Source organism: Peromyscus californicus, unplaced genomic scaffold, assembly GCF_007827085.1.
Source record: "Peromyscus californicus insignis strain IS unplaced genomic scaffold, ASM782708v3 Scaffold_22__1_contigs__length_63687245, whole genome shotgun sequence".
In the NCBI taxonomy this organism is placed as follows: Eukaryota; Metazoa; Chordata; class Mammalia; order Rodentia; family Cricetidae; genus Peromyscus; species Peromyscus californicus.
In genome coordinates, this window is record NW_026294525.1 from 49,470,896 (window position 1) to 49,487,302 (window position 16,407).

At 36.7% G+C, this 16,407-nt stretch overlaps 1 non-coding gene across 1 annotated transcript; it reads right to left on the minus strand.

Annotated features, from left to right (window-relative positions):
- Nucleotides 1-1,739: 1,739 nt before the first annotated feature.
- Nucleotides 1,740-1,842, minus strand: LOC128118805 (U6 spliceosomal RNA). The gene has a single exon (XR_008221332.1). It is a non-coding gene; the product is annotated as a U6 spliceosomal RNA (small nuclear RNA).
- Between the last annotated feature and the right edge of the window lie 14,565 nt (nt 1,843-16,407).

Below are 16,407 nucleotides of genomic sequence, written 5' to 3' on the forward strand. Positions count from 1 at the left end.
CAAAAGAGATCTGAACTATTTACTTGAAAAAAATAATTATTTGCCCTGAGGACACATTTATCAGAAATACTTTTAAGAGCTCTAAAGTAATTTTACTTGTATTTCCTTTAAGTCAATTACATCAAGTCACATTTAGGGTGGGGACAGAAATTGTCAGAGCCATAAGGACTATGGCCTTGTTTGCCTCAGGAGGTACAAACAGGGAAAACTTAATTGAAACAGCTAGAAAGCCACAGACCATCCCACTAGCAGGAAGGTGATTCTATGTGAGCATGAGAGCTGCCATGCTGTGCTCTGTGGCATGCAGCTTTCAGCTCAGTCAGGTGGTCTCACAGTAGCTACTGAATTGGCTGTCAGCTCTGCTGCCTTGGAGTGACTCTGCAGAGATGATGGCTGCCTTCTTTGGCTGCTCATCTTTTTCTAATCCACACCTAGTCATCTCTGCCTACTACTGAGCTACTTGTTTGGCTTCTACTGGTTCTGTGTATTTCTCTAAAATCAGATATTCAATGGCACATTATCTAAGATAATTCTAAAATATTGATAGTAACCTAACTGGAGACCAATTCTCTCTGGCTGATTAGTTTCCCAGAACCAAAGTGAGTGTATTTGAGGATCTCTGTAGTGATGGATAGCAGCATCAGGTGGTCACTATAGGCCTCATTTTCTGATATGCAAAGATGCAAAGAAGATAGAAACAAGCTGGAAGAGGATATGTGATGCAACATTTTGAAAATCTTTGCTACCAGTAATGATTGACTGGTGGATCCTGTCATTGAGCTGTGGTCAAAATAATTGGATTCTGAACTCATGAGATAACAAAAGTGAGTTCTTTCTCTACAGAAAATTCCTATATGCTACACACTTGGTTAAGGATGGCAGCTCCTTCTTCAATGACTATAGGGTCAAGTGGAACTTGCAAATGAACTCAAATACTTTACTGCTGTGTTTCTTTTGGGGTTCCACCCAGACTAGCTTTCCCAAGACCTTTCATATGTGTTTCTCAGACCAGAATTATCTTTGAAACTGACCTGGAAGGTCAGAAATATGGCCTCCCTTATCTATTGCATTTTTTTAGATGGTTTCAGAAACATCCTTTGTTCACCACCTAATGGGATGGATCTTTTGCTTCTGCTGCAACTATTTCCTTACTCCCATCCCCATCTCCATCACCTTTGGTAATATTTCCATCTTTCTTTCTGAAAGCCAAAAGTATAATATGTAAAAGATCATCTTGCATCTACAGAAGAAGCAAAACTCAGTTTAAGAATTGTGAAATTAAGAAAAGTGAAGCCATTGAGTTATTGATCATATAGACATACATAAACATGTAATGTGTGTGTGTGTGAGTGTGTGTGTGTGCAACTTTCCTCACAGTGGAGATAACCTAATTGGGAAAAAGGTCCCCCTTTGTCTTTTTTGTTGTAGGCCTCATCTGTAATGGCTGAGCCATCTCTTGTCATCCTACAGTTGACATTCTGGTAGAGTGAAAAAGACAGCAAACAGTAAACAACTGAACAGATGATATTATAGTATACTAAATAATATGGATGCACATAAATACAGAAAGAAGAACCAGGAGTTTCAGGGAGTCATAATTTTGAAAAAGATGGTCGCAGGCAGCCCTGGATTTACTATGACACTAACAAAGCAGAAGTCTCAGGAGCCCACACTCTATTATGTACCCCTTCCCAACTGTTTCTATAAATGTTGCAGACTTATGTTGTATGTTGTTTACTTTAAATATAGAATGCTCCACAAATTTTCACGTCACTCTTGCATAGAGGCCATGCTAATTTTCTCTGTATCATTCCAATTTTAGTGTACGTGCTGCTGAAGCAATATGCTGTTGTAACTGAAGTCAGTCACATTGCTGTCATCTTCTTTCCTACTCTCCTTCTGTCAGTTGGCTTGTGTGGATGGCACTGAGTAGATGTTAGGCATGCTTAGGTCATAACTAAGAGGCAATTAAGTTAGAAGTATTTTTCTTTGGGTTTAGCGACACATTTTTTCTGTAGCTCACTATCACTTTTGCTTCTAGCATGGCAATAAAAGTTTCACAAACCAGCAAGTTCTAGAACCAGATGGTAGGGATGTCCAATCCCTATGATAGTTGATTTTCTGAGACAGGGTCTCAGGTAGTCCAGAACAGCCTTGAACTCTCCATGTAGCTGAGGATAACCTTAAACAACTGAGTTTCCCGCTTTCACCTCCCCAGTACTAGGGTTTGCCCAGTTTGTACAGTGTTGGGGTTCAAACTCCAGGCTCCATGCATTCTAGACAAATATTCTACCAACTGAGCTACATTTCAAGGTACCTCAATGGCAATTTTAACATAATTTTTATTAATTTTAATATGCTTAATTTTTTCATTAAGAAGTCTTCTATTTCTTACTTAAAGATACCCTGAGCCACACACAAGCATTTAAAGGCTCTCACACCTGGCTCCAACTCATCATTTGAGTCTGAGCTCCCACAGCAGCTCTACTGACAGTGTACTGACCCCAAACCCAATTCCTTGCCTTTCTTGGACTCTGACTTCTCTTGTGATCAGCTCCCCATCTCACATAGTCTAGCTATTGCAAATTTATGGATAATAAAGCATAAAATACTTACAAAGATAAGCTAAAATCGTATATAATATGCCACTGCAATAACCATACCAGGGTTAATGAATGTTTCAATCAAAGGGTGTTTATGATCATTAATCAAAGTATAAGAAAATTTGATATTCCTTAAAACCTTAGTGTTTTTATGGGATTCCTGATGTGAGAGAGAATGGGTCTCTGATTCTTTGTTTGTTTGTTTGTTTTTTGTTGTTTTTTTTTTTTTTTTTTGGTTTTTCGAGACAGGGTTTCTCTTTGTAGCTTTGTGCCTTTCCTGGATCTCGCTCTGTAGACCAGGCTGGCCTCAAACTCACAGAGATCCACCTGCCTCTTGCCTCCTGAGTGCTGGGATTAAAGGCGTGCGCCACCACTGCCCGGCTGGGTCTCTGATTCTTGAGCCTTGTCTTGGACTCTTTTACTCCTATTTTTTTGTTTTGTCCAATTCCAATATGTAAGTTTTTGTTTTATCTTATTTTGTTATTGCTCATTAGAAGCTTGTTCATTTTCTAATGAGAGAAATTTCTAGTCTTAAGAAAATGTAATAGAAGTTTTCTTAAATAGTCCTAAAATTTTACATGAATATTATGAATTACAGGTTGTTAAGAAGCTGAAACTTTTTTCAACTATGGTTGATCTAAAATTTAAATGTGTTTATAAACCACACTAGAGGAAAGAATGGTGTAGGGCCCTGGCCCCCATTTTGGGTAGCTGTTGCCTTGCTTGCTGACCTTGACCAGATGTCCTCCCTATGCTGATTCCCTGCCGGTTTCCACCCTCCTGAATGCTCACCGGAGGTTCCGTGTTTGTATATCCTGCATATTGGGCGTTAACAGTTTAGATGCAAGAATGTAGAACATCTGTAGCAAACTTCTGCCCTCCAGGGTTCTCCCATTGTGCTGTAAGCCTGTATTTAAGGCCTCCTCCCTCCTTCAATAAATGGCATTCGGCATTCTGCTGAGGCGAATGACCCGCTGTCTCTTGTCTGTTTTTTGATCCACAGCCCCTTGCTTGGACATGGTGAATGGGTGGTGGTAGCATGGGCGTTACTGCTTCAGAATGGAATGCCTTTTTTTTTTTATAGAAAACATTACAAAATTGTCACTTATAAAAGAAGGAATATCTAGAAAAGCATTAAAGAGGTATATGTGGTCAGTTATTAATAAAAAAAATTTCATTATACTTTTGAATTTGCGATATTTGAAATAGTTTAAGTTTTCAGATGTCGTTTTTCATTCTAAGTCAATACTCACTTTCATATGTAAATATCTAATTTGATATTTTTAATATTCTTTGTATTTGTAAGGAGGGTCTCACAGATTGTATGAGCTTCAGATGCTGAAAAATCTAGATCAATTCTGGGATATCAGAGAAGAATTTGTTGATAAGGTGAGACTTGAATAAATCAAAAGGCAGCAAAATCCCTAGGAGAAATGTTTTCCAAGTAAATGAAACATAAAAGGGAAGGGCATTAATTAAGAAGGTGTATTCTAGGCAGTCATACTTCCTTGTGCATTCTTTTTTCTTTCTCTTTTATTGAAAATACATGTTTTTCTCATATTATATACCCAGATTATGGTTTCTGTCAGTTATTTTGCGGCGCTCTTACCCTGCGAGGAAATGTCACAAAACACGACAGAATTCGCTAATAAGAGTTTTATTAAGATAAAAGGGACAGAGATTCCCCAGGCCTGTGGGAGATACGTGTGTAGAGAAGAAGAAGGAGCGGGGAATATGGCGCTGGCTTATAAAGGCTGGGCGTGCACAGGTCGACGTAACTCCACACATGTACATAGATCACATGGCTACATTGCGCGCTCTTACATAACCATACAACCTCACGGATCCTGGTCACGCGAGACGCCTTGACCCAGAAATGGCTATTTTGACCTGGAACTGGCTAGGCAGAACTGTCCAGGTCCACCGGGCACATGCAAACACGCCCAACCGTGGGGGCGTGTTATGAACCCATAAGTTTCCCCTCTCTCCAGTTTCTCCCTACCTCCCCTCCCACCTGGATCTACTCCTTTTTTGTCTCTCATAAGAAAACAAACAGGCTTCTAAGGAATAATAATAGAATAAATAAAATAAAAAACTAACACATTGGAATTGGACAAAACTAAAAACAGGAGGAAAAGAGCCAAAGAGAAGGCTCAGGAATCAGAGATCCACTTTCCCACACTCAGGAATTCTATAAAAACACTAACCTGGAAGCCATAATATAGATGCAAAGGACCTGGTGCAGATCTATGTAGGCCCTGGGGCTACTGGCTCAGTGTCTGTAAGTTCATATGTGCTTTGATCTTGTTGACTTAGAGGGCCTTGTTTCCTCTCTTCCCACTTTTCTGTCTCTTACACCTTTTCTTCCTCCTCTTTCACAGGGTTCCATAAGCCAAGAGGAAAGGAATCTGATGGAGACAACACATTTAGGGCTGAGTGTTCCAAAGTCTATTACTCTGTGTAATGTCTGGCTGTGGGTCTCTGTATTTGTTCTCATCTGCTGCAGGAGGAAGCTTCTTTGATGACGGCTGAGCAAGGGACTGCTCAATGAGTGTAGCAGAATGTCATGTCATTAAGAATCATTTTATTGCTTTTTTTTTCCTTTCCTTTTCCTTTTTTTTTTTAGAACAGTAGTATTTGGTCTACCCTAGGTCCCTGGGTGATCTGATAGTACTGTCATATATAGGTTCTATTCTATGGAGTGGGCCTTCAGTCAAATCAGAGAGTGTTTGGTTATGTTGATCCTAGGGTTTGTGGCTTGGTTAGTAATTATGTTTCTCTTTTGGTAATGTGCAGAGTACTTTCCTGTAACAAAGACACCAGAAAGTAGAAGTTAAGGCTCTATGTAGGCAACAGCTTGACTTCTCCATGTTCAGTGAATTGTCTGCAGCAATGGGGCCTCCTTTCAGTTTGGGGAGAGCAACCTATGTAATCTTGGAAACAACCTGGATTGTTTGGGTATCCCCATGGGGCACTTTGGTCAACAATTCAATTAGATGTAACCCAATCCCAGTACTGAAAGCTTCATTTGGTCACAAGAAATGGCCACTTTGGGCCATGTCTCCCCCATTATTTGGTGATTTCTTTTAGATTGCTTTCATTAGGTTTCCATACTAACCCTCAAATGACCCTTAATTTTAGTTGTCTCTCCTCATATTCCTCCCTTGTCCTCTTCTCCCTTCCCATCCCCATTTGATCCTCACTTTCCAGCTCCCAACCCCCACCAATCCATAAATATCTATTTTATTTCCCTTTCCTAGGAAGATCTATCTGCCTTCTCCTAGTCCTTACTCTATATTTAACCTCTGTGGTTCCATGGATTGTAGCTTGGCTATCATTGACTTAACAGGAAATATTCACATATAAGTGAATACATACAATCTTTGTCTTTGTGAGTCTGAGATACCTTATTCAGGATGATTTTTTTTAGTTCCACCCATTTACATGCAAATTTCATTATTTTTTACAGTTGAGTAATACTCCATTGTGTAAACATACCACATTTTCTTTATCCAGCCATCTGTTAAGGGACATCTAGATTGTTTCCAGTTTCTGGCTATTATTTAATAGCAGCAATGAACACGGTTGAGCAAGTGCCTCTGTGGTAGAATGAAGTGTCTTTTAGATATAATGCCAGAGTGGTATAGCTGGATATTGAGGTAGATTGATTCTCATCCATCTTCCTGAGGAACCGTCACAGTGATTTCAATAGTAGCCTTACAAGTTTGCACTCCCACCAGCAATGAATGAATGTTCTCCTTGCTCCACATTCTCACCAGCATGAGCTGTCACTTGTTTTATTGATCTTCTATTCTGATAGGTAAAAGATGAAATCTCAAAGTAGTTTTGATTTGCGTTTCCTGGATGGCTAAGGATATTGAACATTTAAGTGTTTCTCAGTCATATGAGTTTCCTCTTTTGAGAGTTCTCTGTTTAAATCTGATAAGATGAGAAATGTAAAGTTTAAGTGACTTTAAAAGGCATCGTATTTGAGAAGTACATTGCCATAGGAACTTGGCATTGGTCTGTCTATTGGGCCTTGAAAGCCATAGATATAACAGATAACACTATTTGCCCATTTAACTTTTAGTTTCCTTTTGCTGAGCTAACAGAACTCTGATAGTATTTGGGCTTTTAGTGTGCCTGACTAAAAAATCTATTTTCCCAACCTTCTTTGCAAAGGTTATATGATGCAATTGTTATTAGTGAAGTCAAATGGGGGGTCCCAAGTGGGGCTTCTGAAGAAACACTTCTGACATGCTAATTCAGCATGGGCACTGTGATACATTCCTATAATCCTGACAGTCCAGAGGCTGAAGCAAGAGGATTGCCTAGGGTACACAGCAAGTTTGTACAACTAATTAAGTAGCTAATTAATTAATTAATTAGGAACGTAGCTCAGTTGAAAAGTTTTCCTTTCCTTGGCCTTTATATTTTTGCCTGAAATTTTTCTGTGAGGCTGTAAGCCTGCAGCTCTTCCCAGCTAATGCAGAGACTTTCATACACTCTAAGGATCACACAACAAAAACACAAAAATGTCTTGGGTCATCAGTGATTATGGAGGCACTGTGCTAACCTAAAATGCCAGTGTCAGGACAGAAAAAGAAAGCCTCATCATTCATTATTGTTTTCAGAACTCTCTACTGATCAGCTGGAATAAAAGAGGAAGAGGAGAAGGAGGAGAAAGAGGAGGAGGAGACAGAAAAAAGAATGAAGGAAACCTGATATGCATATGCATATTTAGTTTTTTATAAAAACATCAGTGAAGTACAAACTCAGAATTCTAGTCACAAAATTCTGCAGATGGAAAACGTTTTCTGCCATGTCTACTTTCTTGGAGCATAGAGAATATCTATGAGGCTTTGTTTTAAATATTTTGTTTTAAATATTTTGATTGAATATTTTAAATGTGGACAGTGTGACGGAAAGTACTGGTGTTGAAATATGCTAAATTGCTAAATGACAACATTCAAGAAGCTCAAATATCATATATCTTTTTCAAAGAATGTAGAAGTATTTGTCACTGACAGTTTCGCTGTTCAAAAAAAGGATGGGTATTTTACTTAGTTAATGAGTAAACAGTTCTTACTGTTTATAATTTACAATTTTAATCATAAAAAATATTCCTTGTTACCCAGATACTCACATTAACTACATGTCTTTTCTGCAGCCTTAAACAGAGAACCACCCAGAGAGAACACAGAGCCTGCAAAAGCAGAAGCACTTCTAGCTGTTGACATCAGGCAAAGATGAAGAGCAGTTCTCATACACACACAAGAAGAGGTGATACAGTAACCAAGAACAGACTGTTAATCTGCTACTGAGAAGAGCACAATATGTACAGAATTGGTGGCAGTAAGTAACAGGGTTTGATACCTTTTTAAAGTACCTCACAACAAAGCACCTGCATGGTAGAAAATGTCTTCTTGGCTTAAGTTTTAAAGGTAACAAAGACATTCACTGCAAGGGCTAAGGAGGTGGCCAAAAACCATGCCTCTGGCTGCTTTAAGCGGTGCCCCTCACTGCAGATGAGTACCTTCTGCAGGGGTGATTTTCAGGCTCATTCTAAAATGGTTAAGAAAAATGAGAAACATGGTGCAAGCACATTTTTGGCTCAGCATAAACCATTCATTGATTTGTGGGCTGCAAGTCCTCCAGGGGGTGTTACGAATCCATATGATAGCTAGATTTTTACATTTGGATCTCTTCTTTAGCTGATGGATGTGTAAAATTTCATGTTAGCCTGGCTACCCCCTATTGGCTACACATCTGAGGAGGTTCAAGTGTATGAGTTATTTCTTCCAAAGTCAATTGTAATTTACACTCACTAAATTGCCTCCAGATCCACCTTTTAAAGATAGTAGACTCAAAATTGCATTCATTTTGGCCCACACTGCCCATTTGTGTTTAAACCACAGCCCTACTTTGGAGAGCCGCCATCGCTAATGGAAAGACATTATGTGGCTGAAGATCCACATTTTCCACAGGAGAGCAGAATGCTGGCAAGTTAAATGGCCAATGTACGAGCAGTTTTCAGGCCAGAAAAAGCTCAGCTTTAATATTGAGAAAGCAGGCTCCAGGAGGAGTAAAGGCCTGGGATATCAGGCCTCAGTCCATCTTGTGCCAGGAAATCAAAGCATCACAGTTTCACACCATGAAAAATTTACCCTTGGCCTGAAAATAGTTTTGAGATGGGGATAGAATTTTGCTTTCCTTTCTTTCTTTCTTTCTTTCTTTCTTTCTTTCTTTCTTTCTTTCTTTCTTTCTTTCTTTCTTTCTTTCTTTCTTTCATTCTTTCACCCATTTCTCTTAGTGGTCATTTTACCACTCAAAGCACTCTTGAAATTTACTTTTCTACCCAGTTTAATCCATCTTCCTGCCTGGCTTTTAAAATTAGCATCATTAATACATATGCATGTCTTTCTCATTGCAACTAAAAAGCAGCCAAGCTACTCACCTTTCTCCCTCCAAAGCCCAAATGCCAAATTCCCACCATCAGGGACATTTGTAGTTCTATTGTCTTCTACCTGCTTGCTATGGTTGGGCTTAGTGGAATCTAAAGTGAAAGTTTAGTGGGCTTATCAGAAAGGAATATTTGCTTCAAAACTAAAATTATTAAAAGTAAAATTATTAAAAGTATGAAAACAGCCATAGATCATTAAGCCATTGGCCTAAAACAACTGCATCAATCTCCAACTGAAACCACTATGTACCTGAAAAGATTAACTTATCCCATGGCATTGAGCTCCAGGCCACATCAAAATGTGATGAGTCTGGGAAAGGTTTTTCAGAAGTGAGGGGGTACTGTCAAGGGGTGTACAAGTAGGCTTTCTCATTTTCAAATCCAGCTTTGCTGACTGGCTCCAAAAGCACATTTGGGGAGAAAACAGAGTAAATCAGGGAGACAATGAGCTTTATTCACCAAACACCTGACAACTCTCCCGACCAGCCTTGCCTTCTCTCTCCCAACAGAGTCTCTATTATGAATCCTCTTTAACCCAATTAGGTGCCATCAATTTCCCACTCTAGTCTCCCCATAACCTTCTCTCCTCATGCAATTTAAAAAAAAAAATCACAGCTGAACCACTCCCTGTATGTTCATCAGAGCTCGTTGTGGAAATACATATGGCCTGTTTACAAGATCCAATGAGTACAGCTGTCTTTCCAGCTAGGATTCACTTTCTAAATGAGCTTGTAATGTTACATTTTAGACAGCTCCATTTCCAATGGATATCACTGATATCCACTGATATTTTAGGTCTGAGAAACCTACTAGTCCATCAGAAACCAAGTTTAAATTTCTAGCAATACTACAGGGTTAAAACTTTCTTCCTAACATAAAGGACACAGGGTCTATCACTCTACCATGCTGGCATTTGCTCCTGGGAGGTCCAATAGTCTTAAACAAAAAGAAATGGAAACATCTGGAATCTCATGGTCAGAGTGTTTGTTATGTTCAGCAGCAGGGAAGCCTATAGCCCATCCCCAATGTAAAGTGAGTCTGCAGTCAATAATTATTCTTTAATATAGGACTGAGAGAGGAGAAATGATCCATATCACATCCAAAGCAGTATACAAATAAAAGGGGAACTCATCACCAATGCCAAATTTAGAAGTCAGAATTCCATTTTCAATTTGAAAATATAAAATTTCCTTCCATCATTCATTACTATCTTTAATTTTATTCACTGTTATGGCCACTCAAGATTCACATACCTGCATCCATATCATCAATGTATTTTGTCTTAAGATTGCATTTAAAAAGAGCATTTGAATATTACAATGTATAGAAACACAATAGACAGTTATATCACATCCTAACCATAATGTTTTATGTTTACCATTGCTACATTATTATCATTCAGTTAATTATAAATTAGAACAGTAATTCTTATTCTCTACTAGCATAAAGTTTACCTTTCCAGACCAAGATGATTGATTGTATCACTATACTACCCTGTTCATTGAAACAACTAAAATGAATGGAGACACTATCATGGCTTTTTAAAAATTTTCAGTGTAAACTACAAATTTTGGCATGTCCAATCAGGTAAACAGAAATTAAATATATATTTTATATATATATATATATATGTATGTATGCAGAGAGAAAAATTAAATATATCTATATATATTTGTAGAATAAGATGAGATTAAATTCTGGGGCTCTTACTTCCATGTTTCAGCCAAATGAACAGAAAATCATGTAGTTACTTTAATTCGTCCTAATCAACTATTCAATCTACTTCACTTGGCATATAAATATACACAGTTTAAACTCTTCTAGATCTCAATAATACTGTTCTTACCACATGGGGCCCAGCTTGAAAGAGGAAAATGGCTGCAGTATGTAAGAATGTAAAGTATGAGATCTTGAAGAGCAAAGGAAAACAGAAACCAGTACAACCATAGGTTGAGGAGGCCATCACTGAGTTGGAGAAGGGCAGTGTAACAATAAAAAATATTCAAAAAAAGTTTTGGTTCTGACTGTGCTCTACTGGGTATCAAAATATATCATATGCATATAGTAATTTGAATAGTATGTACACAAAAACAATGAATGTAATGAGTGTATGAGAAAGACCAGTTTATGTTAAATTGCAAAGATGCATTTTAAAATGTGAAAATTATGTTGATTTGTTTAAATCACTTAAGTTAAAAATATGAACATTCAGTAAGAACAGATCATTTTGGACTCTTATTTGAAATAGTTTGCAAAAGTAATCCTAGTAAAATTTTCAAACAAAAATATAACTAAAGAGATGGAAAAGTAGATAAGAGCCCTTACTAGGCAATCATGGACACATGAGTTCAAATCCCTAGCAACCATATAAAGTCAGGCATAACTGTGCATGCCTATAGCACCAGTGTTGTGGAGAGGAGATGGGTTCATCCCAAGAGTTTGTGGACCACCCTTCTAGCTGAAATGTCTCAAGGCAATAAGGCCAAGAACAGTTTTAAAAAAAAAGATATTATCCAATGACCTGCTCTGGGTTCATAGGTATGTGAATGGGCACACACACATCCATCCTAACATGCATGCACCCCCAACAAACACACTAAATAAATAAAAAAATGTTCTAAAAGATAAAATATTTGTATTTGTACCGCTTTATGTAGAAAAGATCACAATCTCAGAACTTATGAAGAAAAGATTGATAGATTTGATAATGTACATATTTTAGACACTGTGTAATGAGAGTTTCTATAAACAAAAGATATGTGACAATTAAAAAAAACTTTGCCACACACTTAACCAGCAGAGATACTATCTAATATATGAAGGTTGAAGACAAAGAAAATAATATATTATGAAAAAATGGGAAGGGAATTGACTAAACCATTTACAAAATAAATATATGTATTGACCAACCACAGTTAGAGTCACCCAATTTTACTACTAACCAGAGAATAGTAAATAGAACTATTTTTCCTATAAATTAGTCAAAAATAAAACGTTAAATGCTTCCAAAGTTATAAAGAAACATATGGGATTGGATTTAGAATATTGGAAATGGGTGCAGCGTTTTCAGAATTTATTGGCAGACTATTTTAAAATCTTATGTACAAAATATTCATTGCAATATAGTCTGTAAGAGGAAAAACAGTGAAGTAGAATAAATGCTTGTCTATAAACAGAAACACAGAGAATGAAAATGTGTATTTATTAAAAGGCAAAGTTGATGCCCTCACTTGGAAAGATGTGGGGGTTATGTTGAGAGGAATATGTACTTTAATGTATGTATTTACGTTACCAAAGAAAAGCATCACAAACAAAGCATATCAAGCTATTTCCAGTGATTATCTCCAGGGAGTGAGTGGGAACAGTAGGCAGATGTTTGTGTTTTATTTTAGACCCTTCTATTCTGTTTGATTTTGTTACTAAAAGCAAATGGTTGTTTTTAACATACAAAAAAATAGCAGTCCAGAATTCTGCTTTTCATTTTCTAGTGTCGGCACTAGAAAATGATTCAGGTATGAAGATTCTTTCTCACAGACATTCATTTACTCTAATGAAGCTTATTGATGTGCTAACAGTGCATCAGGTAACAAAATGGATACATATGCCGGACCTAATGGAATTTATAGTCTAGTTTGATCAGGTCACACTTGTATAATTTTTCTCTCCACATAAAGATAATTTAAAAATACTATCTGAGACTCTAAAGCCACTCTATTCTTTGTTTACAAACTGACATGTATCGAGATACACTTAGTAACTATTTATTTGAGGTATATTACATTAAAACATAAGGAACTGTGTCCTTGTACAAGTTTTTGCCTTTAATTTCTAATATCTCCAGTAGTGCCAAATCTCTCCAAATTTCAAGTTCTCTGAAATGAGATTAGAACAGTATCTTGTCTACACTGTAGGCTTAGTATAAGGAAAAAATAGGTAAAATTAAAAATAAAACTGCAAAAGCTATAGTGCAGATTTATAAGACTTTATTCATTAGGGTTTTTATTAACCATACATGCCATAAACATTCCTTGAATAATAGAATATTTAGAATTCAAGGAGGCTGGAGGTAACTAATTTATCTTAGTTTTCTTTCTAATTTTTAATTTTTACTATTTTGATCTTTTTTCATTTTGTCATAAATTAAACAACACATTGTACAAAATTGTGTGATCAATTCATTTGTAAATTTTAAAAAATTTAGTGTGTGGGTAGAAACTTGAAAAATGTGATACTTAGAAGCAGTTTATTTTTAAATGCAAAGTTTCCTCTAAAAGGAGTAAATATCTCATCTTAGTCTAACTGTGAAAGCCTCACATCAGAGTAAGTCCTTCAGTAGATACTCAGATGAAGAGCTCTGGGAGAACTGGAGCTGAGCTAACAGAGTAGTAAAGGGGAATAAATAATATTTCTTTTCTTTAAAAGTTTAGAGAAAATGCAACCTGTTGAAGAATATCCATAAATTACACAGAAAAAAAATAAAAAAGACTAAAAGTCATGATCATTTTTTACACATTTCAAAGACTGATATGAGTACAAGGACACTAAAACGGGAGTCCTGAAAACACTTTACAAGCAAAATTTAAAAATTTTAACACCACAAGTTAAATTTTTTTTAAAACCATGATTTGTAGTGATGACACAAAAATAAATAGATGAGTAAAAATGGCATCTAACACCTTAGCTAAAATGATCAGCTAACAAATTACAATACATAGTTAGAATGGGCATTGTGACAGCCAGAGAACTTTGAGAAGGACAGGGACATGTCATTAGATAAAATTATATCGCTATGAAATTATACACAGGAGTGGTCCTGTGAGAAAGAGAACATTGCCTAGGGATGTAGCTGCCTGAGTTTGTGCCAGCAAACTTCATGGTGTTTCTAGAATGACAAAAATCACCCGAGATCTATTTGTCTCAATGCACCCATTGTTAAACTATGGACAATGGTAATAGTATTGTGGTGATGTAAAAATAACTTGCTCTATCTTAGGAAATATATGCAAAAGTATGGAAAAACAGAGTTGCAGTATCTGCATCTATCAATTTTTATCTTTCTGTTCCTGTGTGTTTTTCTCTATGGCTGCACACATATCCCTAGCTTTCTTTCACACACACATTTATATACCATAGCAAATATGGAAAGAACTATTAATCTGAGTAAAGTGTTACATGGGTATTCATTGCAGTATTCTTTAACTATCCTGTAGGTTTCAGATTCCTCAAAGTAAGCTGAGGAGGAAAAATAAATCATTTATGATAAAATTGAGACTTTCAACACATTTTTTATTTTAAATTAAAATACTTGATCATTTAAGTGTTCAGCTGATAATATGAATCTATATTGAAGACAGGGTTTTAAGTGGCAAAGAATAAGTGCTTGGAGAAGATAGAGCCTAGCTTAGAATGCAGTTGGGTGGAAACAGCAAGACTAAAGGGCAAGAGTGCTGGGCTATATATAAATTAGCAGTTTTGTGTGAGAGATACTCCCCCTATGTGGGCCTCAACTCCCTTCTTTGAAAATAAAGGCAAATTAATGTCTACAGTTGTTTTTGCTGTTGTGGATCTCTGGGGATATAATGCCATTCATTTAAGAATATATTACAAAGGGCTGGGGAGAGAGTTCAGTGGGCAGATGCTTTCTGTACAAGCAGGAGGATCTGAGTGCTGATCCCCAGAAATCACATTTTAAAAAGCCAGACACAGTCTCGCATGTCTGTAACTCGAGTGCTAAGGGTGTGAAGTCAGACAGGTCCTAAAGGATTGCAGGCCAGCCAGTCTAGCCCAAATGACAAAGACCAAGTTCAAAGAGACACCTTATCTCAAAGAATAATGTGGGAAACAATGGAGGGAGACATCCAATATCAACTTCTGGCTTTCACATGCACACACACAAGTGACACAGGTGAGCACACTGACATACTCATGCATGCACACATGTACACAATAAAATAAGAAAAATTGAAAAGCAAAGAATGCTATATATGTATGTATATATAATATGTGTGGTATTACATATATGTGCATATTTATATGCATATAACTATAAAAGAATTACACAACCATCTATAACAACCTATTTAAGAATAGGGAAACTAACTATAATATAGTACAATATTTCTCAATGTAAGTTTTCTTGAAAGAACAAAAATGTCATACAGAGACAATTGGTTAACACAGCAATTCATGCTGATGGGAAATTACATAACATAGCAATGCAGGGTATGAGTCAATGCAAGAGTTCAAGAAAACAAAATTGAGCACACACAGTGAGAAATCTCATTGAAATTTACCTCTCATAGCCAATACAAACCAGATTCTGACCGAGGAATTTTACTTAAAAGCTTAAAAAATACAAGTCAAGGTTTATTCAAAGGAATTCCATAACATTTTCTATATTTAGCAAATAGTAGCCCAACAGCCCTAAATACATCATGTACATGTTTTATATCAATGTAATGTTTCATATGACAGCTTCACTTTAAAGGAAAATAAACAACGGAGCCTGGCATTTATAGCGAGCCAGATTTTATATCAGGTATTCGCATGAACTACTGTATTTAAACTTTAAAACCTGAAGTATAGATATCATTTGCATTATCTTTGTTCATGAAAACATTGAAAATGAGGACAGATATTCATTGAAAGTAATTGTACAAGATTCTATATTCCTACCAAAGAAACATTGCTGAAAATTCATTTTAAAATTTAAAAAGCCTAAACTTTAACTGCAAGAGCAGTTGAGTTCTGGGGATTACTAGGAACTGGGATTCGATGATACAGGGATTCAGGATTCCTGGCCGAGACCTTTAGGTAGGTTAGCATCCCTGTTACTGGGAATAGGGAGACACAGCCAAGCCCAACAGGCAACGTCGGAGGTAGTATGCAGGATCAGGTCTCACTGGACTGAGAGAACTATGTTCTTGAGACCTTCTCACCTATTAGCCCTGGGAATCAGAAATGTCAGATGATCTTGGCTTGTTTTCTCATCTTCTAGACTTTCAACACTAAAGCTTTCTCCCTTCTTGAATTTTTTCCAAGCCTCTTGAAACAGTCTATCAATTAATGTGACATTTGAAAGATAATTTTTATGTTCATAACTTTTATAATAATTGGGATTCAAAAATATAAACAGCTAAACTTTAACATTTTTTTTCTTAAAGGGAATTTAAAATTCCAATCCAAAGGGTAGGAAGTGATTTGTAGGTGATGGGGAAAACACCATTAAATCCTTGGAAGCAAAGCCTGGGCCTCCTCTTAACCACTCATTCTATACATTTACTTTATCAGTCTTCAAAGAGCTTTCACAATTATAGTAAAGGGATGAGGACATGGGTTCTT